This window comes from Astatotilapia calliptera, chromosome 15 (assembly GCF_900246225.1).
Source record: "Astatotilapia calliptera chromosome 15, fAstCal1.2, whole genome shotgun sequence".
In the NCBI taxonomy this organism is placed as follows: domain Eukaryota; kingdom Metazoa; phylum Chordata; class Actinopteri; order Cichliformes; family Cichlidae; genus Astatotilapia; species Astatotilapia calliptera.
This window is the reverse complement of record NC_039316.1, coordinates 20366819-20385008: the sequence shown is the minus strand read 5'-3', so window position 1 is coordinate 20385008 and position 18190 is coordinate 20366819. Positions and strand designations below refer to the sequence as shown.

At 39.9% G+C, this 18190-nt stretch overlaps 1 long non-coding RNA gene and 1 pseudogene across 1 annotated transcript; both read right to left on the bottom strand.

Moving 5' to 3' along the window:
- Nucleotides 1–3172: 3172 nt before the first annotated feature.
- On the bottom strand, nucleotides 3173–3846 carry LOC113006578 (uncharacterized). Its single transcript, XR_003269778.1, has 3 exons — nucleotides 3781–3846; nucleotides 3274–3416; nucleotides 3173–3196 (listed from the first exon to the last, which is right to left on the bottom strand). It is a non-coding gene; the product is annotated as an uncharacterized LOC113006578 (long non-coding RNA).
- Nucleotides 3847–3967: 121 nt separating this feature from the next.
- Nucleotides 3968–7488, bottom strand: LOC113037581 (cytochrome P450 2K1-like; annotated as a pseudogene).
- Nucleotides 7489–18190: the final 10702 nt, after the last annotated feature.

The following is an 18190-nucleotide window of genomic DNA, read 5'->3' as shown; positions in this document are numbered from 1 at the left end:
CTTTAGCTTTTCATATTCACATCTTAACATTTGCACTGACCTTTTTCATATTTAAGCATTCATAATTATTTGTTATAGTTACAAGTATTAGTAGTATTACTTAGTAAAATTTAATTTTCAGTAGTATATATTATTCAATATTTAGTAATATTCAATATCATGCCTGAAATTCATTATACAACCTTCATAATTTATTTTTGTCTAGTTTTATCTAATTAACAATCTAAAAGTACATTTTCATTTACATTAAAATGTGCTTAATTCTTTTTTTAAACATCAACCAAAATGTTTTTTTAATTTATTTTATATTTTTCAGATTTACAAATAGATTAAATACAGTAATAGTAATAGCTGTAATACTGTGACATCAAGAGTTATGACCAGCATAATCTTAATGAAGTATACATTTGTAAAATTTCTTTCTTATATTGCAGTATATTGTATTTTTTAATAGTAGTAGTATGCAGTTATATACAATCAATATGCAAATGCTTTCAGGTGCATCTTTTTATTTTTAAGATTAATTCACATAGTTGCCATTTAATCTCACTTTGTCGCAGGTTTATGCTGTGACTTTCGTACATGAAGTCACAATCTCTCATGTATCAGAAATATTAATCAATAATGTTTTGTGTTGTTGGTTATGATGTTCTTTCTGAGTTTAATAAAGCATTTTAATGTTCAGCATTTTTTTTTCAAATAAACACAGATATTGAAAACAATGATTTTCACATACAAGGTCTTGAATAATCAGGCCCAATCTAAACACCTCATCTTATAACCCAGTAGACCGCTTCACTCTAAAACTGCAGGCTTCTTGTGGGTCTTAGAGTATTTAAAATTAGAATGGGTGGCAAAGCCTTCATCTTTCAGGCTCCTCTTCTGTGGAACTAGCTTTCAATTTGATTTTGGAGGCAAACACTATCTCTGCTTTTAAGATTAGGCTTACAACTTTCCTTTTTGACAAAGCATGTAGTTAGGGCTGGATCTGTTAGGTGTGGCTGTGTGCAGGCAGGAATAGGACCCAAGGTGCAGACTCCGGAGACAGACGTGAACTCAAAAAAGGCTTTAATTTAATACTCAAAATATAACAAAACTAAAAAAACTCAAAACAAACTTAAACTAGAGAAATGACAGAACACACAGCTAAGAAAACGGTAGATCGCGACACGGACACAGAGAAACACAGGGCTTAAATACACAGAGGGAGCAATCAGGGAATGGGTAACAGGAGGGAAACACAGCTGGGGCAAATCAGAACTGACGAGACCAAAGAAGCATAAACTGAACACACTGAGAAAAGACAGAGACCTTCAAAGTAAAACAGGAAACACATAACACAGACTGAACAAAGACACAGACTCACATGCAGGCACTACAAAGGGAACAGAGACGTGGGAACAGGGCAGACAAACACTGACTGAACACGGGGATATAGGAACTTAAGATACACATAGACGCGAACTAGACAAGGGGATGCAGGTGATAGGGGAGACAGAGCAACTAAAGACGACAGAGACATAAGCCATAAGACGGAACTCAAAGAAACCAAAAACTAGGAAGTATAAATAATATCAAAAACTCAAAAACCCTGGGTCGACGACCCAGGCATCCTAACAGGATCAGGTGACCCTGAATCCTCCCTTTGTTATGTTGGAATAGGTGTAGGCTGCTGCACTGAATATTTCTTCTTCAGTCACCTTTTCCACTCATTATGTGTTGATACACCTCTCTGTATTTAATTATTGGTTATTATTAATCTCTGGCTCTCTTCTTCCCGTGAGCCCAACCAGTCACAGCAGAGCCTGGTTCTTCTGGAGGCTTCTTCCTGTGTCTACAGAGAATACATGTCATATTTTTTGTAATAATGTGGAAGAGGGAATAACAAGCATATATATTTCATTATAAAATCTTTAACAGTATATGCTCCGCTAGATTTAATCAGTACATTTTATAAAGAGACCGTATAGATCTGACTGATCTGATGCTGAAATAGTAATCATTACAATATGCAAAATAAGTTCAGAACCAAACTGTAAACACAAAATCAAGATAGAACACACGTTGTTCTGGGTGAACAATGTTAACAATTCAATACTCAATTCAGTTTCACACAGCTGCATTTATATGTTGCCAACTCCTTTTATATATTATGTAACAAAGTTTGGATATAACACAGTTTAGATTTGCAGAAGTGTAAATCTATGCTGACACATAGTAAAGCATGCACATATGAAGTAAAACCTCAGCAATCAAACGATGAACTATAGGCAGCACTTGGCAGAGGTAGGAAGAAAAAAAAGAAGTTCTTTTAACAAGAAGTAATCTTCAGCAGAACCAGGCTCAGGGAGGGGCCGCTATGTGCCATGAAGGGAAAATGTAAGGAGAGCCAGGAGAAATACACAATCACCATTGGAAGAGAAAATAGGAAAACTCAGTGTGAAGTGTGAATTAATGTTTATACTGCATCAATGCAAAGGACAGAATTTGAATGAGATGAATGGAATAAACTGTGAAAGAGATCAGTTTAGTTTGTATTAGTAGTGAAAATCCCATCTTATCTTTTCATAAACACTTTTTCTGAACCTCAGTGGAAAATGTCAAGGAAAGGTGTGACTCTGACAAAAGTTAGAATGGATTGTTTCAGTGTAACTGAAGATGTTGGTGTGTCAGTTGACTGTCTACACTTGGGTTAAGCCTAAATGCATAGTATTGTATTTACAACAAACGGAGGTTTCTATCTTCTGAATCATCTGTAGATTGTGGGTATGCTGAATGCACTAGTCAGATGCATGTCTGAATTACCCTGATTAAATGAATACAACACTGGAGATTAAAAATATCCTTACAAAGCTCCTCGTGGTGCCGCAGGTTTCTTTCGGAGTCTCAAACTGATTTTTCTTGCTTAAAGAAGAATCAAGGAAACACCACCCCTTCTACCTATTTCATTAGCAGCTTCTTTTATATAAATGATTTCTTGTTTAGAATTAATTACATCAGCCCACTGTGTCTCACAAGGGGACAGCACACAGTTTAACATTTGAAGGGTTAGGGATCAGGCTATCAGATGGTGATAGAAGCAGTTCATCATCTGAAACCCCAGATGGCAGAGCAATTCGGAAGTGCTGCAGAAGGAAGGTGAAGAAGATGAAGACTTCCATCCTGGCCAGCCTTGCTCCGGGACAAACCCTGCGACCTGAAATACAAAACAAAAAAATATACTAGATTATATCTGTGAGTAGACTGGGTCTTGACAAGAAGTTGATTACAAACCTGCAGAAAAAAACCATGAAGGCATCACGCTGGATAAACTTTTCATCTTTGTCCAGGAAGTGTTCCGGATAAAAAGTGTACGGTTTCTCCCATTTACTCTCATCAGACAGAACAGAAAACAGGAAAGGATACACAGCTGTCCCCTGTTGAATACACAAACCTTTATTTCTTGCATTTTTTAATATATATTCACAGAATATTACACAAAACTCATATATTGTTTTTACATGCGACTTAAAAGTAAAATTGCATCTGGGACAAACAAGTTTTGGATGAAAACATTTTTAGAACTTAAAAATGCAAATAACTGATTGATGAAGACTGAAGAGTGTATAAAACGTTGATTTTCATAATAATTTGGATAATCACATACTAACTGATCAGAGGAAGAATCCTTCACTCTGCTTTGTTCCACATCTGTGACGATGTTTTAGTAATCAAATCTCTGATCATTTGTTAAGCTGTAATATACAATAAACACATCATTTGTGTTCTGATATATTTTACCTTCTTAATGAAGTGACCCCTAAAGAGGTCCTGAACTGATGGAACTTCTTTAAGATTCTTCAAGACATTTAAAACCTTTAAAATTCAGAAAAAGGTGTTAAAAATCACTTCTTTGAGAAATTTTATTTTTTGACTAAATTTCTCGAAATTTAAAGGAGTGAAGTTGTTTTCTCTCCACAGCCATTAATCAGCTTTTACCTTTGAAGGGTTTAAAAGCTTCCAAAAGGTAATGACACTCCTCGATGATTTTGTCCTTCAGCTTCATCATCGTAAACTGCCTCATCTTTTTTCCATGATTCACCATTAGCCCATACAATACCTGATTTGATCAAAACAAATTTCAATGACATACACATGGCAATATATATTTTCAAATTATGATGCACAACAGGAAATGTATTTGCCATAATCTTGTCTTTTTAATTACTCACCCTGTCCTCGAAATAGCTCATCCATAATTGGTATTGGATCCCTTTCTCCAAATGCTTCAGCATAGTCAACAAGTGCCTCCTTTACTGTGTTGTATCCTAACAGGAACACTACTTTTTTGGTTCCCAGATAGATGGTGAAAATTGATCCATATTTTTTGGATAACAAAAAAACACCTTAACCCATCCATGCTTATCATACATTACAGTATTACAGGTCTGCAAACACTGCTCACCAGTGCTGGAGTTAATGGTTATTAAGTGCCGGCCATTCTATCTACCGAGGGAATATACAGCCATACTCCTGTGCGCTGTGTACATCCCTCCCTCCTCCAATGTCAACAACAGGAATGAGGCACTGAATGAACTGTACCAGCACATCAGTGAGCAGCAGACAGCCCATCCTGATGCTTTTCTCATCCTGGCTGGGGATTTCAATCATGCAGACTTAAAGTGCGTGTTTCCAAAAATACAACAACACATAGACTTTCCAACAAGGGGAAATAACACACTGGACTTTGTTTACACCACCCAGAGAGGAGCTTACAAAGCTTTTCCCCTCCCCCACCTCGGCGCCTCAGACCATATCACTGTCATGCTAATGCCTGCTTACAGACCGCTCGTTAAAGTGACCAAACCGGTTCGTAAGCGGATACAAGTGTGGCCAGAGGGGTCTTCAGAGGCTCTACAGGACTGCTTTAATACTACAGACTGGAACATGTTTAAGCAGGCTGCCACCTATAACAACACCACTGACCTCCAGGAGTACGCAGAGACTGTTACTGCCTACATCAACAAGTGTATTGAGGATGTAACAGTCACGAAAACCATAACTGTCCGGGCCAATCAAAAACCATGGATGACAGGAGAGGTCTACAGGCTGCTGAAAGCTCGGAATGTTGCCTTCAGAGTTGGAGACGAGGCAAGCCTGAGGACAGCTAGGGCCAACCTTTCCCGTGGCATCAGAGAGGCTAAGAGACAGTACTCCAGGAAAATATCTCATCACTTCAAAGACAGCAGAGACTCACGGAGCCTGTGGCGGGGCATTCAGACCATCACAGATTACAAGCCCCCACCACAGACCTGTGATAGCACTATCCCCCTGCTGAACGAGCTGAACACTTTCTTTGCTCGCTTTGAAGTCCAAAACAGCACCACTGCACAGAAGACCCCACCCCCTCCCGGTGACCAGGTGATGACTCTGTCACCGGACAGCGTGAGGAGATCCCTCAGCAGGATCAATGCACGTAAAGCTCCGGGTCCTGACAACATTCCTGGTCGTGTACTGAGAGACTGTGCAGTGGAACTCACTGATGTCTTCACAGACATCTTCAACATATCACTCATCCAGGCTGTCGTCCCCACATGTTTTAAAGCCACCACAATCATTCCGGTTCCAAAAAAGTCATCTCCCTCCTGCTTTAATGACTACCGTCCTGTTGCACTTACTCCCATCCTGATGAAGTGCTTCGAACGACTAGTCATGCAGCACATCAAGACTGTCCTGCCCCCCTCCCTGGACCCCTTCCAGTTTGCCTATCGGCCCAACCGCTCAACCGATGATGCCATCTCCACTGCACTCCACTCGGCACTCACACACCTGGAAAAAAATGACTCATATGTTCGAATGCTGTTCATAGATTTCAGTTCAGCATTCAACACCATAATCCCCCAACAGCTCATTCAAAAACTGGTCCAGCTGGGGCTCAACACCTCACTGTGCAACTGGCTGTTGGATTTCCTCACCGGTAGACCTCAAGCAGTACGGGTTGGCAGTAATACATCCAGCACCATCATTTTAAACACGGGGGCCCCGCAGGGATGTGTGCTGAGCCCCCTCCTCTTCACTCTGCTGACCCATGACTGCACTCCATCATACAGCTCCAACCTCTTCATCAAGTTTGCGGACGACACAACGGTGGTGGGTCTCATTAGCAACAGGGATGAGACCGACTACAGAAGTGAGGTGAGACGCCTGGCCACGTGGTGTGCTGACAACAATCTCTCTCTGAATGTGGAGAAGACGAAGGAGATTGTTGTGGACTTCAGGAGAATGCACACCCAACATGCTCCTCTGACCATTGACGGAGCGTCTGTGGAGAGAGTGAGCAGCACCAAGTTCTTGGGTGTGCACATCACAGAGGATCTCTCCTGGACGTAAAACACCACAGCACTGGCCAAGAAATCACAGCAGCGTCTCTTCTTTCTCCGCAAACTAAGAAGAGCAGGAGCACCAGCCCCCATCATGTACACTTTCTACAGAGGCACCATCGAGAGCATCCTGTCGAGCTGCATCACTGTGTGGTTTGGAGCCTGCAATGCGTCCTGTCATAGAACCCTCCAACGCATAGTGAGAGCTGCAGAGAGGATCATTGGTGTCTCTCTCCCCTCCCTCCAGGACATTTACAGCACCCGTCTCACTAAAAAAGCCCTTTGCATAGCGGCTGATCCCACGCACCCAATTCAAAGCTTCTTCAAGCTGCTGCCGTCAGGGAGGAGACTGCGGAGTCTCCAGGCCAGGACCAGCAGGCTGAAGGACAGCTTCATCCATCAGGCTGTCAGGAAGCTTAACTCCCTCCCGATTCTGCCCCCTCTCCCCTCTCTCCTCCACGGTCTCACTGAACTCTGTCACACACACACAAACACACACACTCTCTGATTCACTCACTGGCCTGCACCAGTTACCAGTCACTTTGTGGAGCATTGGACTGCCATTACCTCATAAGACTTTGTTGCTACACTTTCTCTTACCGTACACTACTAAATCTCCATTTGCACTATTTGCCTATTTGCACTACTCTGCCTGGTTTACACTCAATGTCACTTACCCATTATATTGTATATTATATAGCTTTCTTGTTATATGTAAAATTGTATTTATTTAAATTTTTACTTTTTAATTATTTTACTTGCATTTTTAATCACTTTTATATTTAAATATATTTAAATGTTCATTTGCTATTTATCTAGGGATTGAGAGTAACGCAATTTCTATTCTCTGTATGTCCTGTACATGTGGCAGAATCGACAATAAAGTTGACTTTGACTTTGACTTTGAGTATGACCCTGTAACATTCACTAACGTCAGATATATTCTCTTCAGGTCCAGCTGCAGCAGGTTCCCAATTAAAGGAAGTGGTGTGGGTCCAGGAGGCTCTTTTCCATCCTTTTGGGTGTGAAAAATGTTGGAGGAATGTAAATAGAACAGTAGAAAGACTGTCAGAGCTGCAAGTAAAACAACTGAATAAATGGACTCGAGGAAAACATGTAATATCTCCATGGCTTAAACACAGATGAGTTTGAACTGAAAGACACGATGACTGGGGGTTATGATGAACACAATAGGAATGAGACACGGTTCAGAAAACCTAACTCATATTACTGTACTTTGGTCTGTGCTAACTGATTAGGAAACAGGGGATGATTGACACATTCACTTAGTGTTCTACATCTTAGACTGTTGTTTATTGTCATTGTATCAGTTTAGCCCAAGATGTCCATTAATGTGTCACTGTCTTTTAGTTAATTTGTATCTGTTAGTTCTTTAAACACAAACGGGCATGTCTTTAAAAAAAGAACTAGTTGTTCTTTAAGAGGGACAGATGGTTCAAATGTCAGCGTGACATTTCAGGCAGGTGACATTGACACCTAAGTTTGTGAATGTGTTTACTTGAAAACAAGGCAACATAGGAGCTTCAAGTTGATACGATAGGTGTAGCTACTAAAGATTTCAGGTGAGTGTAAATGTCAGTGACTTTGACATAAAGTTCAGAGGTCAAGTTTTCTGAAAAAATCATGAAAGCCATAACTCAAGAAGATTTTGAACTCAATACCGTAGCCGTATGTACAATAAATCTTGGATGAGTTTTCTGAAAATTTTGTAGATGTCAAAAAATTACTTTTCAACAAAATGCAATAGGATTTTGAAATTTAGATCATAGGATCAGCTCCTAAGATTCGTGGACGAGTTTGAATCTCAGTGACCTCGACTTCAAGGTTGAAAAGAAAAGTCAGAGTTTTTCTTAAAATCTTTTGAATGCAACAACTCAAGAATGAGGTGACGTAGGATTATAAAATTGATACCAGAGGTGTGCCTACTAAGAGGTTGAGGGGTAACATTGGTGGCTGCCAGTAGTTTTCAGATCATCGTTGTTGAAAAATTTTCACTGAAAATTATTTTACTGCATTTGAGTCTTGTTTCATCTCATCGCAAACCAGGCATAAAATGAAAAATTTCTAAAACTCTGAAAACATTTAAGTACATTTTTAAAAGTAGCAATTTAGTAGCTTTGTAAATGCACTAGAGTAGATTTCACAGGTATTTTCTTCATGCTACATGTCTATCCGCACGTTATTCTCAGCAGCTCTGTGTTTTATTGACTTTATTGGCAGCTCTCTGTCCATCTGAGGTGCATGAACTGTAACAACCCTTACTGTGTTACAGCACCACTAGGAGGGGTTGCCCTACTATTGTAATCGTTGGGAGAGTCCTCCTAGTGTGTGTGAGTATAGTGTGGCAACCATTACATGCTGCTAGTGTGTCTGTTCCGAGAGAGACCTTGCCATTGTAACAGGCTGGTGCCAGCGACTACCTATCCCCTCACATGTATGTACGGGCGGAGTAGAGCCTTGGAGACCTAGCCTGTATGGTCTTATGTTGCTAATGTCAAATAAAGGTCTGTTGATCAACTTAACTGACTGGCTTCGAGTTATCCAGCTAACCGCCACACCACATTCCCACTGGACCAGTTAGCTGCTCTTTCCTCGCCAGATTGCTGTCACAGAACAGTCTGGAGAGCAAGATGAGCAATATTTTTTTAGTCATCTCAAAGGGCACAAAATCGGATCTTATAGCTTTTAGAAGTTTTTCAAACTCATGTTATCTGTGTAACCCCAGTCACGAGTCTAGACAGCTTGGCACAGTGTGTAATGATTTTTATTAGCAACAAGAGCATTTTTTGACTTGCATTGTTGTCACGACCACAGCTGCCGAGCTTCCTAGCTGACATCAGTACCTCACTCCGGGTCCCAGCGTCACTGTAAAAGGGGTGAGATGTGATTACACAATAACATACAGTTGTCCACCAGCCTCTCTGGCACTGCCCCTTGAGCCTGCTGCACCACCCCTCCCCTGCAGCGAAGTCAAAGACCACACCTCTGCCACAGTCTGATTTACAGTTTTTTCTGATTGCTTAAGCACATTTTTTGTAACTATTGGCTAATTTTGCAAAACTCTTCACACAAATAAGAAAACCTGTCACCCAATAAACAAAACATTGTAGTTCTCTTGCAAAAGCGAACACAGCTAGACTAACTCTTCACACCTTCGTAAAAATGGTGTTTCCGTATCAAACAGTACACACAAGCCATCATCTACTAAGCACACAATGCGCCAACTGCACACTGATGGTATGAATACAAAACACATCTGGCTTTTGCTTTCTCTGTGCACAAGGTAGGCTATGTCAGTTTGAGCTCATACTTCTGTCATAGATCCATAAGCATAGAGGGATCCAAACTTCAAGTACTGGTGTTTATTCAAACACATCAAAACAAACACAAGTGTTTATTTCCAAGTATAGGATTATTTGCAATCGCCATAATGACTATATGGGTTACTTGGTCTGCAGTGAACATGCTTCCTCTGTCCCAGCATCTGGTCATCTAGCAATTCTGTAAAGTAACAATTTCCGTATTTTTACATCAATGGTATTGGTGTGTTTCTCATTGGCATATGGCAGTGCTACAAATCTTTGTGCGAAGTGACTGTACTAACCGATTCTCATTTCAAGATGTCCTTATGGTACTTGCTACAGTGTAGCGGCTCGAGTTAGGCTGGACCCGTTGGCCAGCTACCCTCAGGGTCATTCCACGGTTGATTACATGGTCCACTATTGTAGCTCTGATGTCATCAGTAATTCTATTTCTTACTCTTCCTACCCTTCCTCTCCCCCCTCCTCATTTTCCTCTCCCCCTCCTCATCTTCCTCTTGCTCCTCCTTGTCCTTGTCGTCCTCTTCATCCTACTTCTTCACCTCCACGTCCTCTTCCTCGGCCTCCTCTACTTCTCACTCTTTCTGCTCCCTCCATTGTACTCCGCACACACAGCTTACCTGTATTATAGTGCTTAGGCAGATTGCAAAGTGAACGAATTATCTAAAAAAGTTTTCACATGTGAAAGTGTGCCAGACAGTTGGCAAATTAGTGTTAATGATAGCCATACACGTGTATACTTTTGCTAGGAGTGTGTTGGAAATTTGGTAATTGAGTGTTGTGCAGTGAATTGTGCCTACAGTTTTGCAAAGTGTGTGTTACAAAATTGCAAACTGAGTGCAAAGCAGTTTTTGTGCTTTTAGTTTTGCAAACTCAGTGAATGGTTTTGCTATAAGTCTGAATAGTTTTAGAGATTGTGCTACAGGAATCACAGTTAGGGTTTAAGCATTCAGAAAAAACTGTAAAGCTGTCTGATGCAGAAGACAACCACTCCCATTTAAAATTAAGATTTCATTAGAATCTACACTAAAATAGACAATTTATCACTAAATTAAAGCCTCATTATTTGCCGAGACGGATCTATAAGAATCTACAATACTAATTAAATGGCCCTTGAAAAGTTGGAGCTTGAGGGCAAGAAATTCAAATTCCTCTCAAACAGACACTGATGATTGAAAAGTACTGTGGAATCTGTTTTTAACATAAATTGCAACACCACCACCTTACTTTGGGCATTCACAACGATAAAGGTTGTAATGCTTTGCTGCAATATCTTCGTCAGTAATTGATTTATTAGCCCAGGTGTCAGATAACAAAAGAATATCAGTATCCAATGCTTTCTCCCAATTTTTTAAAATTATTTTTAGGAAGAAGACTTCTAACATTTAAATGAATAATATCTAGATTTAAAATCAAAGGGAGTACTCAAACATTTGCAATCTGGATCAGGGTTAGGTTGTACATTTCCAGATAAAATAAGCACAAGAACAATGAAGCATTTTGTCTTAACAGAATTTTGAAGCATTACAGATTGATTTTTTTCTAGCCCCCGAGCTCTTTGGGAGGTGAGAGTACAGGGAAATAAACCAGTCATACAGAACAAATAAATCTTTACAGTTTTTTCTGAATGCTTAAACCCTAACTGTGATTCCTGTAGCACAATCTCTAAAACTATTCAGACTTATAGCAAAACCATTCACTGAGTTTGCAAAACTAAAAGCACAAAAACTGCTTTGCACTCAGTTTGCAATTTTGTAACACACACTTTGCAAAACTGTAGGCACAATTCACTGCACAACACTCAATTACCAAATTTCCAACACACTCCTAGCAAAAGTATACACATGTATGGCTATCATTAACACTAACTTGCCAACTGTCTGGCACACTTTCACATGTGAAAACTTTTTTAGATAATTAGTTCACTTTGCAATCAGCCTAAGCACTATAATACAGGTAAGCTGTGTGTGCGGAGTACAATGGAGGGAGCAGAAAGAGTGAGAAGTAGAGGAGGCCGAGGAAGAGGATGTGGAGGTGAAGAAGTAGGATGAAGAGGACAACAAGGACAAGGAGGAGCAAGAGGAAGATGAGGAGGGGGGAGAGGAAGATGAGGAGGGGGGAGAGGAAGGGTAGGAAGAGTAAGAAATAGAATTGCTGATGACATCAGAGCTACAATAGTGAACCATGTAATCAACCGTGGAATGACCCTGAGGGTAGCTGGCCAACGGGTCCAGCCTAACTCGAGCCGCTACACTGTAGCAAGTACCATAAGGACATCTTGAAATGAGAATCGGTTAGTACAGTCACTTCGCACAAAGATTTGTAGCACTGCCATATGCCAATGAGAAACACACCAATACCATTGATGTAAAAATACGGAAATTGTTACTTTACAGAATTGCTAGATGACCAGATGCTGGGGGCAGAGGAAGCATGTTCACTGCAGACCAAGTAACCCATATAGTCATTATGGCGATTGCAAATAATCCTATACTTGGAAATAAACACTTGTGTTTGTTTTGATGTGTTTGAATAAACACCAGTACTTGAAGTTTGGATCCCTCTATGCTTATGGATCTATGACAGAAGTAGCTCAAACTGACATAGCCTACCTTGTGCACAGAGAAAGCAAAAGCCAGATGTGTTTTGTATTCATACCATCAGTGTGCAGTTGGCGCATTGTGTGCTTAGTAGATGATGGCTTGTGTGTACTGTTTGATACGGAAACACCATTTTTACGAAGGTGTGAAGAGTTAATCTAGCTGTGTTTGCTTTTGCAAGAGAACTACAATGTTTTGATTATTGGGTGACAGGTTTTCTTATTTGTGTGAAGAGTTTTGCAAAATTAGCCAATAGTTACAAAAAATGTGCTTAAGCAATAGGGCTGAACGATATATCGCATTTGCGATAATATCGCGACATGATCAAGTGCAATTTTCTAACCGCAAAGGCTGCGATTATACTCTAGACATGTCCAAATTCATGGGCTGCATCCTCCTGAGGCCGCATTTGTAGACCGATTACGTCACAGCGACGCGCCGAAGGCTGTCCAAATTACTACCATATCCCAGAATTCATAGCGCGGCCCAGCCAAACTCCAGTTTCCAGCAATGGCGGCCGCTACTAAGTTTTAAAATTACTCATACTAATCTTTCAGGGTCACAAAATAAACTTTTAACATATTTTCAGGCGAGAAAGTAGTTGTGTAAACATCAAATATCTGCTCGGTTTATCAAGATATCCCATATTTGCAAAAGTGCTTCGACGTTTTCAGAGGCGTCTGCTACCCACCAGCTCGACAGCTAGCCGGGAGCTCGAGGGTTACTGATGCGGCCGAGAACGGCACAACTCCCGGCACATCATTTTCAGATCACTGCGGAGTTTCGCTGCTCGGGTTAAACGTAATATATAAGTCACTTAGACAACCTAAAAATGTTATTGTTGGGCTTTTTTCAGTGTTTTGTTTGTTCGTGAGTAAATCGGTTTGGCTGAGATTAAAGTTATTAGATTAGATAAAATAAAACTTTATTACAGTTTTTGCCCGTTGCCTGAACACATTTTGCAAAATTTTGCTCATTGTGCCAAAACCCTAAACACAAGTAAACATGACACAACACTGGGAAATATACCATTCACATCTGCACCAAATTGAAACTCTACTCTCAAAACCTAAACTCTGCTATCAAAACCTAACATTCCTTTGTCAAAATGTAACTCTGTTGACAAAATGACACATACTTGCATCATATGCAAACACTTACAGAGCAGGGGGAACACACTAGTCTACTTTATATAAAGCACTGCAGTCTTTGATTTCCATTGTTCATTCAGAAGGCATATTGGTACATATTCAGCTCGAAGTCCTTTGACCCCGTCACTGTTCCTCTCAAATGGGACTCTGTAGAGCTGCTTCATGGTGATGCTGTGTTTTCCCAAGATGCGTCTGATGGTGGTGATGCTCACATGGTCTATGTTGCTGAACACTTGCCTGTCTGCAAGTATTTTCCGTCGTAGCTGGTGGAGACGGATGGCATTGTCTGCCCTCACTAGGTCCACAACAGCAAGTTCCTGCCGTTGTGTGAACAGGCGTTGGCGTCCTCCCCCAGAAGGTCTTCGAGTCATTCTAGAGAAATACAACCACATATTGTCATCGGTTTGCTTATTTTTCTTACAGTACTTTACTGTATGTACTGTGTCATCCACTGTACTTCAATATAAGTAATCATGCTATGTTTCACAGAAACTACCACTTTGGCTGCAAAAGGAGCATTAGCACCCTGCAATACCCTGTACACTTGATATGGTAACTGTAGAACAGTACTATGAAAACCATCTGAGTAGAGTAGAAGGCAGAGAGGTGAAGACAGACCTGTTTTCTAGTCGGAATTTTCTTATTACAGATGCCACTGTGAAGCGGCTTAGATGTGGGTGGACTCTCTGCCCAGCTTCCCTCATAGTCAGGCCGTGGTTGATGACATGGTCCACCAAAGTTGCTCTTATATCATCAGAAATATGGGTCCGTGCATGGCCTCTTTGACCTCCTCCTCCTCTTCCTCTTGCTCTCCCTCCATCCATGCTTGCAAAGTTCTTGAAATGGCTAAACTGAGGGCTTTTTGTGGTTGGCTAATTGGTGTTCAGTTTTGCAAGTAAGTGCCTTCAGGTGTATATTTGAGTGGTTGCAATTACCCAATGTGTTTTGTATTTTGGATACATGTGTTTTCCAAATGGCACCCTGAAATTTCATTTTTGAACGAAGTGTCTTATGTATGAAATAGAGTGTAGTATGCAGGACCATGTGTGTTGCATAAAGGAGTAAGTGTGTTGCATAATTGCAACCAGAGTGCAAAGCAGCACTTTTGTTTAAGGTATGGGTACATGTGTTTGGGGTATGGTAACAAAAGCTTCAAGTTGTGTTACTTTAGTCTAAGCATGGGTTTATAGTGTTCAAGCAACGAGCAAAAACTGTAATCCCCCGGGTGGGTTCCTCCTTGGTTTTCACACAGCTGACTAAACGTCAAACAGAAAACTTATTACAGTTTTTACCGAATGCCTAAACACTAACTGTGAATCCTGTAGCACAATCTCTAAAACTATTCAGACTTATAGCAAAACCACTCACTGAGTGTGCAAAACTAAAAGCACAAAAACTGCTTTGCACTCAGTTTGCAATTTTGTAACACACACTTTGCAAGACTGTAGGCACAATTCACTGCACAACACTCAATTACCAAATTTCCAACACACTCCTAGCAAAAGTATACACATGTATGGCTATCATTAACACTAATTTGCCAACTGTCTGGCACACTTTCACATGTGAAAACTTTCTTAGATAATTCGTTCACTTTGCAATCAGCCTAAGCACTATAATACAGGTAAGCTGTGTGTGCGGAGTACAATGGTGGGAGCAGAAAGAGTGAGAAGTAGAGGAGGCCGAGGAAGAGGACGTGGAGGTGAAGAAGTAGGATGAAGAGGACGACAAGGACAAGGAGGAGCAAGAGGAAGACGAGGAGGGGGCAGAGGAAGCATGTTCACTGCAGACCAAGTAACCCATATAGTCATTATGGCGATTGCAAATAATCCTATACTTGGAAATAAACACTTGTGTTTGTTTTGATGTGTTTGAATAAACACCAGTACTTGAAGTTTGGATCCCTCCATGCTTATGGATCTATGACAGAAGTATGAGCTCAAACTGACATAGCCTACCTTGTGCACAGGGAAGGCAAACGCTAGATGTGTTTTGTATTCATACCATCGGTGTGCAGTTGGCGCATTGTGTGCTTAGTAGATGATGGCTTGTGTGTACTGTTTGATACGGAAACACCATTTTTACGAAGGTGTGAAGAGTTAATCTAGCTGTGTTTGCTTTTGCAAGAGAACTACAATGTTTTGATGATTGGGTGACAGGTTTTCTTATTTGTGTGAAGAGTTTTGCAAAATTAGCCAATAGTTACAAAAAATGTGCTTAAGAAATCAGAAAAAACTGTAAACAGAAGTATGAGACAGTCGAGAATTTACACCAGTGTCTGGTTATATTTTAGATAGCAAGAAGCAGACGGCCGAGTTTATTAAACTCCACCGAGACAGCGGTGACGCTAATCAGAACTAGACCGTCCAATTTCACGCCTTTAAATTTTAAAGGCGTGTTTGTGTGTGTGTTTATACAATTGCTATTATGTTTGCACTTTATGTGTAATGTTACTGACTGCAGAGATCAGTAAGATGTGTGTATTTTTTATTTATTAGTTTTATTTATTTAATATTATTTTTTAATTGAATGACTGTCTAGTAGTTCACAGATGTCGAAAAACTGAGTGTGGTAAAGCCACTGATTTTTTTTATGTATATTTCTGCAATCTGCACATTGTACTGACTTTCATTTTAATGTTTACACCAGGGTTCCTTGTCAGCACTTTATGCTCAGATGTTTGTAAGCTAAAAATAAACTATTGTGTATGTTCAAATATACTGTTGTGATTGAAGAAGTTAAATAAAAATGTCAGTCATCAATTCATGCATCACCTCATGTCATCATAACAGAGGTCTGTCTTCCAGGAAAGAACAGTTTAAAATTAATGTAATATAGTATTGGCCATACTATATGATGTATTGCTTGTCTTTGTTTAATAATACAGAAGACAAAGACCTTAAAAAATAATCGCATATCGCATCGCAATCGCAATATTGGGGCAAAAAATCGCAATTAGATTATTTTCCATAATCGTTCAGCCCTATTAAGCAATCAGAAAAAACTGTAATAACTATAGCGCCATATCTAAATTAGCTTAGTTTAGTAGTGAACAACTACAATATTTTTTTACAATCCTTTTTTTTTTCTTTTCCAACATTAGTCAAGATTCAGAAAACAACACAACACAATAACTGCTGCTATTAAAGTGGTGAATGATATTATGCTGTCCTCGCCCTGAGTCTCTTAGTTTCACCAGCTAGACAGCGAGATAATGATGCTCCAATAACCAGACTTATTTTCCTTTTTGCGCTGACTTATTGAAGAATGGCCTCTGACCATTGCCTTCTCTATGACCATCGTAAAACTGAAAGTACAAAATACTGTATTAGCTAACTAACATTGTAAACTAGCTTGTTACACTCTTACTGCAAGCTAACAAGATAAAACTTTCAAATGTACAAATTATCGTACCATTTTTACACAAAACAAAAGATAATAATTATTTTATCGACTGTATAGGAATTTCTTTCACTTATCTATTACAGTTTTTTACAGTCGCTAACAAGCGTTTGTCCAAACAGTTGTCACATTTGCAAAACTCTAAACACAATTAGCACAGCATCGGTCTGTTGTGGCCATACCAGTCACACATTTCATGTCGTGTTCACCCAATATGCAGTCAGTGAACACATTTCCACAATGCTTACATTTTCTTAACAGACAAGCTATACCTCCCAGCAAAATCATGAACTGTTTTTGTAGTATCTACGAATGTTAACACACAACATCCCACAATAGCAAAAACAATATCCCAAACCTTAGATACAGTATAAAAACCTCTGCTTCTGCAATGATATGTCGGTGGATCCGACATACCAGGCGGTTTTATCCCAGGTGCATCGACTTGGATAACATCAGATGTGATGTTGATGAAAACATGTGGCCTAACCCTGAAGATCGCAGAGATTAGATGCAAATCTTTTGCCTTTTTATAGCCCCCCTCCCCCTCCCCCCCTTTTTATCTTGGCTTTTTGCTGTTGTTTTTTTGTTCAGAATGCTCTTGTGTGTTTCATGGATATTTTGTTCACTGTAAGCAATACTGTAAAACTTTCTCTGTCCTATCATACCGTGTTTCTACTGTACCTCCTGTGGTAAACAGTAAAGAAACAAAAACTTGTTTGCTTTTTACTGGAATGCTTTTGAATGTGAACATTACTGTACATGTGGACATACAGTTACCAACCAAGACATTTCTGGTGTCAATATGGTGGATTGCATGTTTCGCATGCAAATACCTGTGAAACTGAAACATAAAAGTCTATGCAGTTTTTGTAATGTCAATGATAGCCAGTATTTTGAAACCTGGTGTACTTTGATTGACTGCATGTACCTTGTGAGGTGAAAACAAGTGTTATTCTTTGACAGACTAATTTCATTTTGAGTCAGATTTATAGTGTTTTTGTACAGTTAGTGTGTGCAGAGAACGATGTGTTCTAATTTTGAAATGAGGAGTTAGTATATATTTAACAAAGTGTATTTTTGGGAAGGATATTATCCATTTGGCCAATTGTGTTTTGTAGGTGTGGGTCTGTGTTAAGAGTTTAGAAAAGGTATCTGAAGTATGGATAGGCGCTTGTTAGCGACTGTAAAAAACTGTAATCACATTATTGTAATGCCTTGGTGCCACTGGATTTTAACATGTCTGACACTCATACTTAAGACAAATGGTAGGGGGTGTAGTAAGGATGTTGGGGGAAACAGGAACTCCAGAGGACCAGTCTTTTGTCTCTTCGAGG